The sequence below is a fragment of the Sebastes fasciatus genome, chromosome 7 (assembly GCF_043250625.1).
Source record: "Sebastes fasciatus isolate fSebFas1 chromosome 7, fSebFas1.pri, whole genome shotgun sequence".
Classification (NCBI taxonomy): domain Eukaryota; kingdom Metazoa; phylum Chordata; class Actinopteri; order Perciformes; family Sebastidae; genus Sebastes; species Sebastes fasciatus.
The window spans coordinates 14,060,064-14,072,734 of NC_133801.1; the positions used below are offsets into that span (position 1 = coordinate 14,060,064).

A 12,671-nucleotide genomic window follows, 5' to 3' on the forward strand; every position below is an offset into this window, starting at 1 on the left:
TTTGTAGAACAAAAGTCTGACAACGTACATTTACTGTAAAGTCATATCTCTAAAGTAGACTTTTAAAAAACATGTTTCTGAGCACGGTTCTTTTGAGTTCATGCTGGTATTGAATGCTTGAGTTGTGGTGAGGGATTTGGTTCATGTGTATGGTCTAGTCACTTAATATCTTGTCCCACTGCTGCTGTCAGTGTTGTAAGAGGGAAAGTCTCTTTCTTTTCCTATCCCAATGAAAAAGGGGTTTAATAAAACACTAAGATGAAAACTGTGCAGCCGTCTAAGTGGCGAAATTTCTCATCTACAGTACGGCTTCTTTACTCAAAGGATAGTAAAACTATCACAAAGTAGTAAAATGCTGTTCCAAGACCCAAGATGAAATTTCATGTGTATTGTTTTGTCACACAAGCAGTGCATAACTCCAACATAATCAATGTAAAGTCATTTAAACAGGAAAAAGCAGCAATTCCTTACATTCAAGATGCTGAAAACAGCCTATGTGTTTGGCATTTTTACTTGATATATTATTAAAACAACTGAAAAACAACCAATTGTTTTTAGGGATGCATGATATTTGTTTTCTTATTAGCCGATAACCGATAACAGATGATTACCTGCTTCTCATGGCCGACACCGATTCTTTCACATTTTTGTATTTTAAAAAAGTTCATAACCTGTAGTTTATGCACACCTGAGGGTAAGAAAGGCTGATATGTAGTGAGCAAAGATAGATGATTTGATATTCCACAGCTCTGACCTAACCAAATCTAACTGACATTTGTTTTTTTCTAGTAAAGTACATCAAAAAACTTGGAGTGTACTGCAAATTTCAGCCGTGTTGTCTTCGTCTGAAACTGTGAAAAACAGCCACACCAGCACGATATGTTTGGCTCTCTAGTCAGCGTGTTGCGCTTCTTCTCTGTTTTTACCGGCGGGTCGGAAACAAACTTTAAAGGAGCATATCGCCACCTACTGTGTGTGGATGCTGCGCTTGTTAAGTCAATGAAAGCAATTTGGCCGATAATATATCGTGCATCCCTAATTGTTTGGCACAAAAAATTACCTGAATACTAAAATTCCCCTAAAAAGTGGCAGATAGACCTCCTCCCCTACCATGAACAAACACAGACACTGTAATGCCCTGCTGCTCTACAGAGAGCAACAGCAGATTAGCTCAGAAACACCTGCTTATACAGACAAGGCCAATAGTGACACTGCAGAAGAATTCAATTAAAGGAAATCTATGGCGTGTTGTAATGTTTTTCAAAGAGCAGAGAAGAAAATCTCTTCAGAGTGACAGCAGCAAACTGTCAACCTGATCTCCTCCTCTCTAACAGGATTACTACAAGAACACTTTTCCTCCTGCCTTTCTTTATGCCTCCATGTCTCCCTTTTGCTTCTTCAGACTCCTCTCCTCTTTCTCATTCACCTCTCTTATCACCCTCTCTCCCAGACAACCTCTTTCCATTTCCTCCCCTCCACTTCATTCAACACCCTCCCTCTCCTTTATCTCACTCTGACACACTTTCATTCTTGTCAGCATGTTTCCTGTCGGGTCCTGAGAGCTGATACGAAGTCAGAGGCAGACAAAGGGACAGGAGCGATGACCCAAAATGAATCACCCCTGTTTATGCAACAGAAATGCACAAGAGAAACAGGAACACCAGCGTCTACATGCTGACTGCGTTTCAATAATGTAGTATTGGGTGTGGTAGGATCCCTTGTTGATGTGTGATGTAGACATCCTTAATATTCAGACAGAGGTAAACAAAAGCAGGCTTCTTATTTCTTGCCAAAGACTCAATATTGGGTCATGTCTGGATGGAAACCCTCGATTTGAACTCTCTCTCTCGCAACATGGTTAAGGTTAGGTATTGACCTTGAAGCCTTGCCTCCCAAAAAGTACATTTCCATACAACTAAAATGCATTCTCAATTACGTTTGAAAGGAAACATATTTGGTCGCGGATAACGTTTGTCTTTAACATATCACAAATACGTTTGTAAGTCCGCAGACGGCCGCAGCAAGTGACGTAGTACAACAAGCGATGCGCAGAGCAGGTGACATAGTATATCGAGCGACCGTTAAGTAAAGTTATGTGGAATAATAATGTTATTAAAAGCTATGTGGCAAAATAACAAGCAATATATTATAACAAGTGAGAAACTCCACCCAGGAGACTGCTATTTGGGTCCCATGTGATACAGTAATTTTAAGCCATGTGTTTTTGTACTAAACTTAACCAGGTAGTTTGCGTTTTGCTCTTAACCACATGTTTAAAACTTTTTAAAACTGTTTAAAACTGTTTAAAACTGCGACCGTAATCTGGGAGAAAATGTGTTTCCTTCGAAGCGTAATGGAAGCATGGGAATGTAATTTTGTAGGAGACAGGGTAGGACGTTTTCGCACGTTTCTGCAAATCTAGGGTAACCATCTAAACACAACCTCGATTTTGAGAGTTGAAATGACAACTGTCACTAGCATTTTATCAGCTGTAACTAGCAAGCTAATTAACCTAACATTAGCTCGCAAAACGCAATATATCGCCTTGCTTAAAGTATCGCACTATATCGCAATATATTGAATCGTAACCCCTGTGTCATGATACGTATCGTATCGCCAGATTCTTGCCAATACACAGCCGTACTAACCAGATGATGATCCATGACATGGAACAGGAACCACGACGTGGAAATAGCATTGTTCTTGTATTGTACAGCTAGTTAGTCCTTGTATTATAAGAATGAGGAAATTGTAAGATTCCATTCTGCTGTTTTTCAATCACTGTTAAACTAACGTCAATGAAGCCCAACACTTCCTGCACTCATGTTTCACATTAAAAAGCCTTCTGGTGGGCCAAAGGGGCATACCCTTAATATCTGTTCCTAGGAGGCTTAACTAATTCAACTAATTTGAAACATCTGCTTACGAAATATTTCATATCTAATTTTACATGACCTGATATAACTTTTCAAATTGTTGTTTGCTTCCATGAGCCCGTATGATAATTCCTCATCAGAAACCTTTGAAACTTTGACATTTTGGGGATTATTATACTGCATGCAAGATACGTTGGGGCGTATACACCCTCATCATTACTGCATACTATTTTTGACAGGCATTAACCCTGCATATTGGAAAGCCAAACACAATTAAAGCTCATGCCTCATTAGCATGCCAGGGCTGGTATCCTGTTTATTGCTGCCTGTCCAGTCGGCTGCACTCTGGAGAATGTCAGCTGTCAAACTGTTGCTCATACTGGTGGATCCTCATCACTGTCCTGACAGCGTCCTGCACAACCCCCCGAGCCCCCTCTGTACACTGTGGTGTCCTCCAGATATTCACATACTGACACATAACACAATGAAAATCCACTAACATATGCTGCTGACACCCGCTGCCCGCCCATCTGTGGTTGAGCATATGATGGATGGTCCTGTGAGGGACCATTTCACCTCTGAACGCACCCTTTCTTTCTCCTCCCCCCGTTGCCAGGATACAGTGTTCACGTTCAGACGGGATATTGGGTTAAAATCACACCAACCTCAGGATAGGTGACACAAGACATTAATAACAATTTCTTGCAACAGGGAGATTTTCGGTCAAATTGAATGAGTTGGAGCAGAATCTTATTTGTTTGCTCGGGCAGCTGGCATATATATAGATTAACTGATACATAATCAGAAAATCGATACAGGAGTCAGAGCTTCGGCTAACCACACATCCAAACCAAATTCAGAAAGAAATTTGTCAAAAAAAATCAATACGGCTGTCAAGAAATTAGTCTCTATGCTCCTGCACACACTGTCCAAAACCTGCCACAGTACAATAAAACATACTGACGTCAACATTAAAACTGAAGTAGAGGAGACTGGAGCAAATATGATTAAAAAAAATTATTTGTATAAAACGGTCGCTATATCCTGACAGTAGTACATGAAACAGGTAATCTGAAAAAAAAAATCATGTACCTCTGTGTCCTCCGGTGTTCCTAACGGCATCTGCAAGATTACAGAGACTGGAGGAAAACAAGCAGTCAGAGCCGAGCTGAGTCTGCCGTCCAGCTCAATCGCTCGTGAACTCAGATTAAACAGTCAAACTAGGCAGCGCTGATCAAATATGAATCAATATTCTGTTACTATAATTCCTATTTCTCGCCTCAAATGTTTTCAGAATTATCTTGTGGTGTACTGTTTAGCTGTGAAATGAGAAAGTTTGTGACCTGGCAGTCATGTTGAGATCTCTTGAGGAAATACCAAGCCTGGTCAAAGGAAATACATGAAGCAATAAGCAGCCAAAGTTTTATGTGTTTTATTAAAAAATGCTGGTTTTAGACGGATGATACTGACCATGGAACCGAGGGACACAAGGCCCAGTTGGCCGCGTTTCAGTGAAAATATATCTTTATAGGGGTTGCCAAAAACGCTGCCCTATGCATCACTGCCCATTGTTTACCATTGCTGGTGAATTTGGTTCTTAATGCTTGAAATAAAACATACAATATTGATTTTTTTTTTCTTTAGCTTGTGTCAGACAAAACTTTTACTTTAATACAAGTAAAAATCAAATGTATCAGTATCTTTTTTTGCATTGGATCATAGGCCATGTATCTACAGTAAATACCCATTGAATTGTCTGAGAGGGCAGTACTTGTGCGGCATCTTCTCATATAGTCGTGTAAGGAGTTCTTTTATAATGAATGAGTCATGTTATGCATTATTATTGCTTATTACAAAGCAGGCAGTCTTGTCTGTTTCATGTTCTTTTCCCGGAATTGTGCTTCGAGTCAAATGGAAAACTCAAGCGGAGATTATGATGAGGAAATGTTGGAATCAATTAATTTAATAGACATAATTCTGTAAAATGAGCTTTTCTTTCGACACAAACACAGCACATTTGTGCCGTGTGTGGGCTCTCTTCTTGGAGCAGCATCAGTCCCCTTCAGGCATCCGTTTTTCTTAGTATCTGGAATGCTGTTTATCTCAGTTGGTTTGCTGTTTTTCTATCACTGGCTGCTTGAACACACACAGATAATCACAGATGGAGGGGGGCAGAGCCGTCAAAGTTGTGCAGTACAATGGATCCGTTTTTGTTAGGTAGTCAGCAAAATGAACCTCAGGGAATCGAACAGCCAAATGAAAATGTCCTCTGCTTATAAGAGGAGCGTGACACCACAGATGAAAATAAAATCTTTCTTCTCTTGTGATGGGGGAGAGTTAAAGGCGAATGGTGAGCGTGGTAAACACACTGCTGTCAGTGGTGGTAGATGAAAAGCTGACCTCCGGCTGGTTATTAAAAATACTGATTCAAAGGGAACGCTGCATGTTTTCAGTTAAGCCTTTCTGTTAGAAAGTTTTGAGGTTTGTTGTCATTGAGTAAGCTGCATTTTGCAATGTAAAGCAGGTTTACTCTGCAGTACAGCCCTGTTTGTTGGTGTTGCTTGTTTTTCCCCATAACACAGACACACAGACCAAACACAGAGAGCCTGGCTGGCTTGAGGAGCCGCACTAGCAGACATAAGTTGATATAACATGATGAAGATTGTCAATAAATGCATTAGAAAGCAGCACGTACACCATAACACTGTAATCACAGCTACAGTAGCTTTTCCTTATTTCATTGTCATTTCATTATTTCATATATCCTTGAAATAATGAAATTAAACTTAAACATTTGATCTTTAAAATGTGACATGTTTTCATTTTTTGTATTTAATCAATCATATTTCTAGTTTATTACTATATTTGACAGGGAAGAAATTATAAAAACAAACAAATAAAATGTTGTCCCTGGTCAGATTTTTAAAAAGCACCCTAAAAATATAATAAAACCTCTGGTGATTACCACCCTTACAAGATATAGTGCAGTACAAGCATATCATTTGCACTGCATTCTTGTCTATGTCATTGTAAGCTACTGAAATGCAAATTGTGGCACAGGTTTAAATTATGTGTACATGTAAATAAATCCTGCCATAAATTACTGTAATCAGTAGCTGCCAGGATCAAAGCAGTGCAGTCGTAGTGGTTTACTTTTGGCAACCACCAACAACCATTCACAGCCTTTATCATTACAAATACTGAGGGCTTCCTGGAGCTTCGTCCTCAGCGTCATAACATCTTATATACACTCTGAGAATGGACTGGAAATGATCTGAGCTGTGGCTATTTGTATCGGGTCCCGTTAAGTCTATAAATACACTCGTGAATGGAGGCTTGTACGTTTGTGTTCATTGATGGTGACACTTTCTGCCAGGAGTTTGAATAATTTATTACTCCACATTTCCCCCTCCTGTCCAGGATTGTGTGTGTTTTCGAGGGACAGACAGGGGCCAGAAAGAGAGGCGAGAGAGAAATCAGATGAGAGCATCGGCGAGTGATAGTGACAATCCGACACGAAAACAGTGCGGGACAAAGCGAAACAGAGATGAAAACAGTCCACGGCCGTTGTGCTCTGTTGTCATTATCCTCCATTGTTGAAAACAATAAGAGAGCACTGCAGCAACCCGGGAGCAGAAATTGGCCAGAGAGGGTGGACTGGTGACGTAGATGCCATTGTTTCCTAACTATTATTAACTCATTGTTCCTGAGATCTGCAAGGGGCATTACCCTGTAGCATGTTATTGGCCTTCTGGGTAATTTCCCTACTCTATAATTGTGCCAGGATGTTTATTAAGCTACTTGCACATTAGTGCTTCCTGTGAAGATTAGAGCAACTAGTACATATTAGAGAGAGAGAGAGAGAGAGAGAGAGAGAGAGAGAGAGAGAGAGAGAGAGAGAGAGAGAGAGAGAGAGAGAGAGAGAGAGAGAGAGAGAGAGAGAGAGAGAGAGAGAGAGAGAGAGAGAGATAGAGAGAGAGAGAGAGAGAGAGAGCGTGTGTGGTGGTGAGTAGCAGTAACGCTGTGAACGCAGCAGTGCAGTGTGTGTGAGTTACAGTTTATGTGTCAGTGAATAAATGCCACAACTCCTCAAGACCCAAGCCAAGTTCCCGTGTCTTGCTTGCTACCTGCTGGTTAAAGTAAAGGGGGTTGAAGTCAGCAACAGCTGTTAAGGTGGACCAGCTATTCTCATTTTATTGACAAGAAAAGGCAGGACTTCAATCAAGGCGTTTCAGGCAGTTCAGGAGCAGTGTTTCTGTGGGGGAGAGTAACTCCCATTAACTTTTCAGACCTTTTACAGGCATATAAAAACTATATAACACACTAAAGGAAAGGGGAAAAGCACAAAAGCATTATAGGTCCCCTTTAATATTCCTCAGTGGAGTCATTTCATGTGTGTCTGTGATTCGGTGGTTTGTGTGTGCGCGAGCTGCAGCACTGAATTTTGCTAAAGCAGCAGTGAGGCAGCAAATTAAGCAATCCTCGCTTGGATAAAGATCACAGGAACAATATTGGCAATCTGAAGTGAACAAGTTGAACCTTTGGCCTTTTGGAGCTTCAATTAAAAGAACTCTGTCCCCACCTTATTTCCCGTGTTCCTCATGCGCTGCTGGTGGCATCTGAGCCAACGCCCATCACAATCTTTTTCTTGCTTTCTCTCAGAAATGACTCTCTCTTACTTTAAGTCTTTACCTCTGACTCTGAATTGTGCGGTCCATTTCTTTCCACACATTGTGTCTTCAATCAGAAGAGTCAAACTGTTTACTATATTAAAATACTGCAAACATTATTACTTTTATTCTCACGCTGCTGTGGTTTGTTTTGATGTAGCCTTGTTCTTTAAAGCCCCCCATATTTACATTTTTTTAGATTAAACAGAGCAGATTACTTGAATAAAATTGGCTTGCAGAAGATAATTACATTTTTTTCTTCTACTGTTACAACAAAAAATATTTTTTTGAAATGAAAAAACAGACAGAAAAAAGAGACAGTGTCAGCGTTTCCTCCTCTGATGCTGCAGTAAGCCAGCTAAACCGCCTTACACTAATCCAGTTAGCTCCTCCATAATTCTTCTTTGTGCTAAACAGTTACAGCAGTCATCATCAGCCATACAAACATTCAATCCTCTCAGGTCAAACATCGACATTGCCAAGGCCCCTGAAAACAGCAGAGACATACAGCATGTGGTGTCCCAATTCCATACTACTGCATATATTAGTTAAACTACAGTGGATGAAAAATATTTTTTTGCCATGCTGAAACATGTCAACAACTATTAGATTGATTGCCATGAAATTATGTACAGATATTCATGGTCCCCAGAGGATGAATCCTACTGACTTAGACGATCCCCTGACTTTAGAGTATAGAAAAAGATAACAAGATGCAAAACTAAAATCAGGTATGGGTGGCATTCTCCCCTATAAGAAAATTTTAGTGGAGTTAATACGCAAATGGAGCTTTTTGGGGTGCTTTGAGATCAGAATACAACTAGAAAACAACGTCTCCTTATAATAAACAAATAGGGCTGCAATTAACGATTATTTTCATTGTAATTAATCTGTCAATTTTCTCCATTAATGGATTAGTTGTTTGGTCTATAAAATATCAGAAAATGGTGAAAAATGTCGATCAGTGTTTCCCAAAACCCAAAATGACATCCTCAAATGTCTTGTTTTGTCCACAACTCAAAGATATTCAGTTTACTCTCATAGAGGAGTAAATAAACCAGAAAATATTCACAATGAAAAAGCTGTAATCATAGAATTTTGACTTTTTTTTCTTAAAAAATTAAACTGATTAATCAATTATCAAAATAGTTGTCGATTAATCTAATAGTTGACAACTAATCAATTAATTGCTTAATCGTTGCAGCTCTATAAAAACAAATATGTTTTATAATATTAATATATTTTTACATTATTGAATTATAACTATTGATACATTAATGTGTTCATCGCTTCAATTTTGCAGCTGGTAAATGTGGAGCTCATTTGAATTTATTTGTATTTATATTACTTTACATACTGCTGGTTACTTTGTGAATTTCCCAACCTTGTCTCCTACAAAATTACGTTCCCATACAAATAAACTGCATTCTAAATTACGTTTTGATGGAAATATTTTCTCCAGGATTACGGTCTCTTTAAACACTTTTAAACACTTTTAAACATGCGGTTAATGTTGTAAATTGAAACAAAACAAAACAAAAACGTAACAAAACTATATGGTTAAGTTTAGGCAACAACAAGACATCATTGTTCGGCTTAAAATGACTATGAAATTGAAACAAAACAAAATGGAACAAAACTACTTGGTTAGGTTTAGGCAACAAAACATCATTGTTTGGCTTAAAATGACTACGGCTATTATGTTATTAAGCTATGGATGTAAATTAAAATCTAAAAAAAGTGAACATTAATTTTTAGTTTCACAAGGGATACAAACAGAACGTTGCAGAGTATCATTACAAACGTATTTGTGATCCATCAAAAACAAACGTAATCCTTGACTAAATACATTTCCTTCGAAACGTAATTCACAATGCAGTATTTATTGATTATATATTGTACAGATAATTTTAATCTGTAAAGTAACTAGTAACTAAAGCTGTCAGATAAACGTAGCGCAGTAAAAAGTACAATATTTACCTCTGAGATGTAGTGGAGTAATGTTGGAAAAAAAAAAGCACCACAAAAGATCTTCCTCAAGCTGCCTCGCTACCAAACACAATTTAATGTTTTACAGCTGGCTGTGAGAGACTTCTCCATTTCCTTTGTGCATTGCAACGTGGCATAGTAGTGTACAATACAGCTTTCTTTATATGAAAACTGACAATATTCCTGTGTGAACAAACTATATAATAACACAGCATCTTGGTGAAAAACACTGAAAAGCAACTGGAAGTGTTTCTGAAAAAGCCCTGAATCTGTGACATGACAGATGAAATGATCTCTCCTTGGCGTGGTAGAAAATGTCTGATTGTGCAAAACACCAGTGCCATCTCATCTTTTTGATTGCCGCCACTCCAGCCACCACATGTCCACATTTATCACGGTGAGAGAGTGCGAGTCCAGCGTGACAGATAGCTACTCGCCTGTCACACAATCTCTGAGTCTGCAAACTTAACTCAGCACTTATAGCAAAGCATACAAGCCACTGTACTGCTGCACAACATTACAAACTAACAGAAGCTCAACCATAACTCCTGACAAATGAAACAAAGAGCCACTGAGGTACGTCGTGGCAGGTGTTGAGCGCGGAGTTAAACCTGATGTGCTGTGTTTTGATATATCTTGAGACCTGCAGCACACTGAGCAATTAATGTGACCATGCAACCATTAGCATAACATATGCAAACACAACATGTCATGCTACAGGGATGTGAATGAATTCAAGATGAACATAACTGCTTGAATATCTCAAATTAAACTGAAACACTACTGCAAGAAGAAACAAGTAACTGCAGCATTGGTCACAAAGACCTTTTGATACACACCACATAAATATGAAAGGCATATGCACACACCCACCCACACACTTTTTGACATCCACAGAGGAGGCAGATCAAACAGCAACAGGTATTATTACAAAGATGGCCAAAAGCACTCACCACGCTCATGAGGGTCGATCTCGCTTTCTTTGTAAATGGTACTTTAAAAAAATAAATAAAGATCAGTCCCTGCTCTCCTGCTGCATCTATCGCTACAACCTCTCACTGGGGCTCAGGATAGAGGCTATTTGGCTCGTGTGTCTGTGTATGTGTGTCTTAGTGTGCCTAATCCCTACTGAGTAGAGTGGGTGCTAGGCAGCAAACGCTCACTGGAGAGTTAGACACACAAAACAAGGGGTTAATTTGGGATTTGTTTTGTAGTAAGGGCTGTTTTCTTATGGTGGCTCTATAAGGGTCCTTGTTGTTAGTTTAATAGCATTTTACAGACCTATCGAGCATTACAGAATCATTATGTTGCACGTGTACAACATTGGCGCAGTTTGAACTTTAAGGTTGGGGGTTCACAAAAAAAGAAATCTAGAGGGTACAATGCATAGAGGTCTAATGTATTGGGATGCGTGTAGTTTACATATTACACCTTCCAAACAGAATGCGACGCCAGCAAGCGTCAGTGATAAAATCAGTTTGATTGCGTTGTTTTCTACTGGAATGAACTAACTGGCCACGAGCGACGAATGTTTTGAGCTGAACTTTTGTCTGACACCCTGTTTCTATTTATTCCTTAATCCAACGGACGAGGAGTGGCTGATTGGTGAAGCTGAAATGAGGAGTTATCTATGCAGTACCTCCTCATTTCACTATAAACACCTAAATAAGGTGACAGCTGGTGGAGGGAGATCGCCAGGAGCCTACTGTTGGCTGTACTGTATGTCATTTTCAGTAAATATTGCAGTATCAAACCTGTGTTTTCTGTTTAAAAAACATAAACATCGGTAGAGAGCAAGTAGCCTACTACTCACCCATCTTTGAAGTGGTTACGTCTCTAGTCTGATCGTGACTGCACGATAAGTACGCGGTTTGTTTACATGGCGTAACAAAAGTGCATATTTAACGGTGTGTGGACAGAGTGTCAGATGTTATTAGAGTAAATAAATAAAAATACCACAAATCTATCTTCTTATCTTGTTGGTTTCTTATTCTGTCAATATGAAGACACAACAAAGTAAATATTATTCATCATTACAATAAATTATTAGTTCTACGTTATTATATACGTATATATAATATATATATATATATTTCTAGGGGGTTCAGTGAGCCACCTGAATCAACGCAAACTGCCTGTGATGCACAATTAGGTATTGAATAATAAAAACATACCCCTGGTCTATGGCCCCGAATTCTCCACAGTCACAACTCCCTACAGGTTGATGTTACAGCACACCTTTCTCTGTATGCAAGTGCAGACCTTCTAGTACGCACCAAGGATGAATAATCACAGTATCAAGCTAATCTAAGATGCAAATTCATGCCCACACTTGTCCACATACATTGATCACTGTATTGTGTGCTGAGACTGAGCAGAGTGGGTGGTGAGGAATGATTGTCAGTCTTTTCAGGCTGTATGCAATCTAGACGAGTAGCCTTTCAGTGTCGTGCTGCCATGTCAGTAATACGCTCCCGCCCCCAATAATAAAATAGGAGTTAGGTTAATGAATTAGAAATGTAGCTCTACCTTTTTTTGCAGAGGCTCAGCCCTGGATAACCCTACATTTATTCATCATTTGTGTAATACCAGTTTGATGTTGTTCTCCGTGCTGCTGATTCCAGGCTATAGGCATCCTAAAATACATTATAGAGCGATGCCATAGGCTACAAATGACAGAGGAAAGCACGTTAAGTATTAACACAATGGGTAAATATACAAACACTCCACCTTAACCCTGTAATGTTTCAGATGGAATATTATAGGCCTGCTACAGAAGATTATAGGTATAATAATAGCAATAAAACCACAGCTGGTTATGACTGACGCAGTACAACATGCTTACAGAAATAATAAATATATAGAAAAAAGTAGCAAGAGATTGCTGAAACACACGATGTCAACATGTGAATAAGAGGAGTACTGGCACTTGAAGCACTGAGCGAAGCAGAAGCAGTGTGAGCACATGGTTGGACAGTAGAGTAGGCCACCATGAGGTCACACACGTGTTCTGTAATGAAGCTAACTGAATGGAGCTAATTAGATATATCTTTTTTTTTATCACTGACAAAGAGTCTGCTGACGCCAGTCCAGCTTTATCAGCGTATTGTACGCGTTTAAACAACATCAACCTACG

At 39.2% G+C, this 12,671-nt stretch overlaps 1 protein-coding gene across 3 annotated transcripts in view; it reads right to left on the reverse strand.

The window, feature by feature from the left end:
• sphkap (SPHK1 interactor, AKAP domain containing) overlaps nt 1-10,504 on the reverse strand; it is a 123,607-nt gene extending 113,103 nt beyond the window's left edge. For 2 of the 3 annotated variants that reach the window (XM_074641768.1, XM_074641766.1), the window contains exon 1: nt 10,489-10,504. The gene's annotated coding sequence lies outside the window, so the exon portion shown is untranslated. The remainder of the gene's footprint in view (nt 1-10,488) is intronic. The other variant, XM_074641770.1, reaches the window with a different exon arrangement.
• Between the last annotated feature and the right edge of the window lie 2,167 nt (nt 10,505-12,671).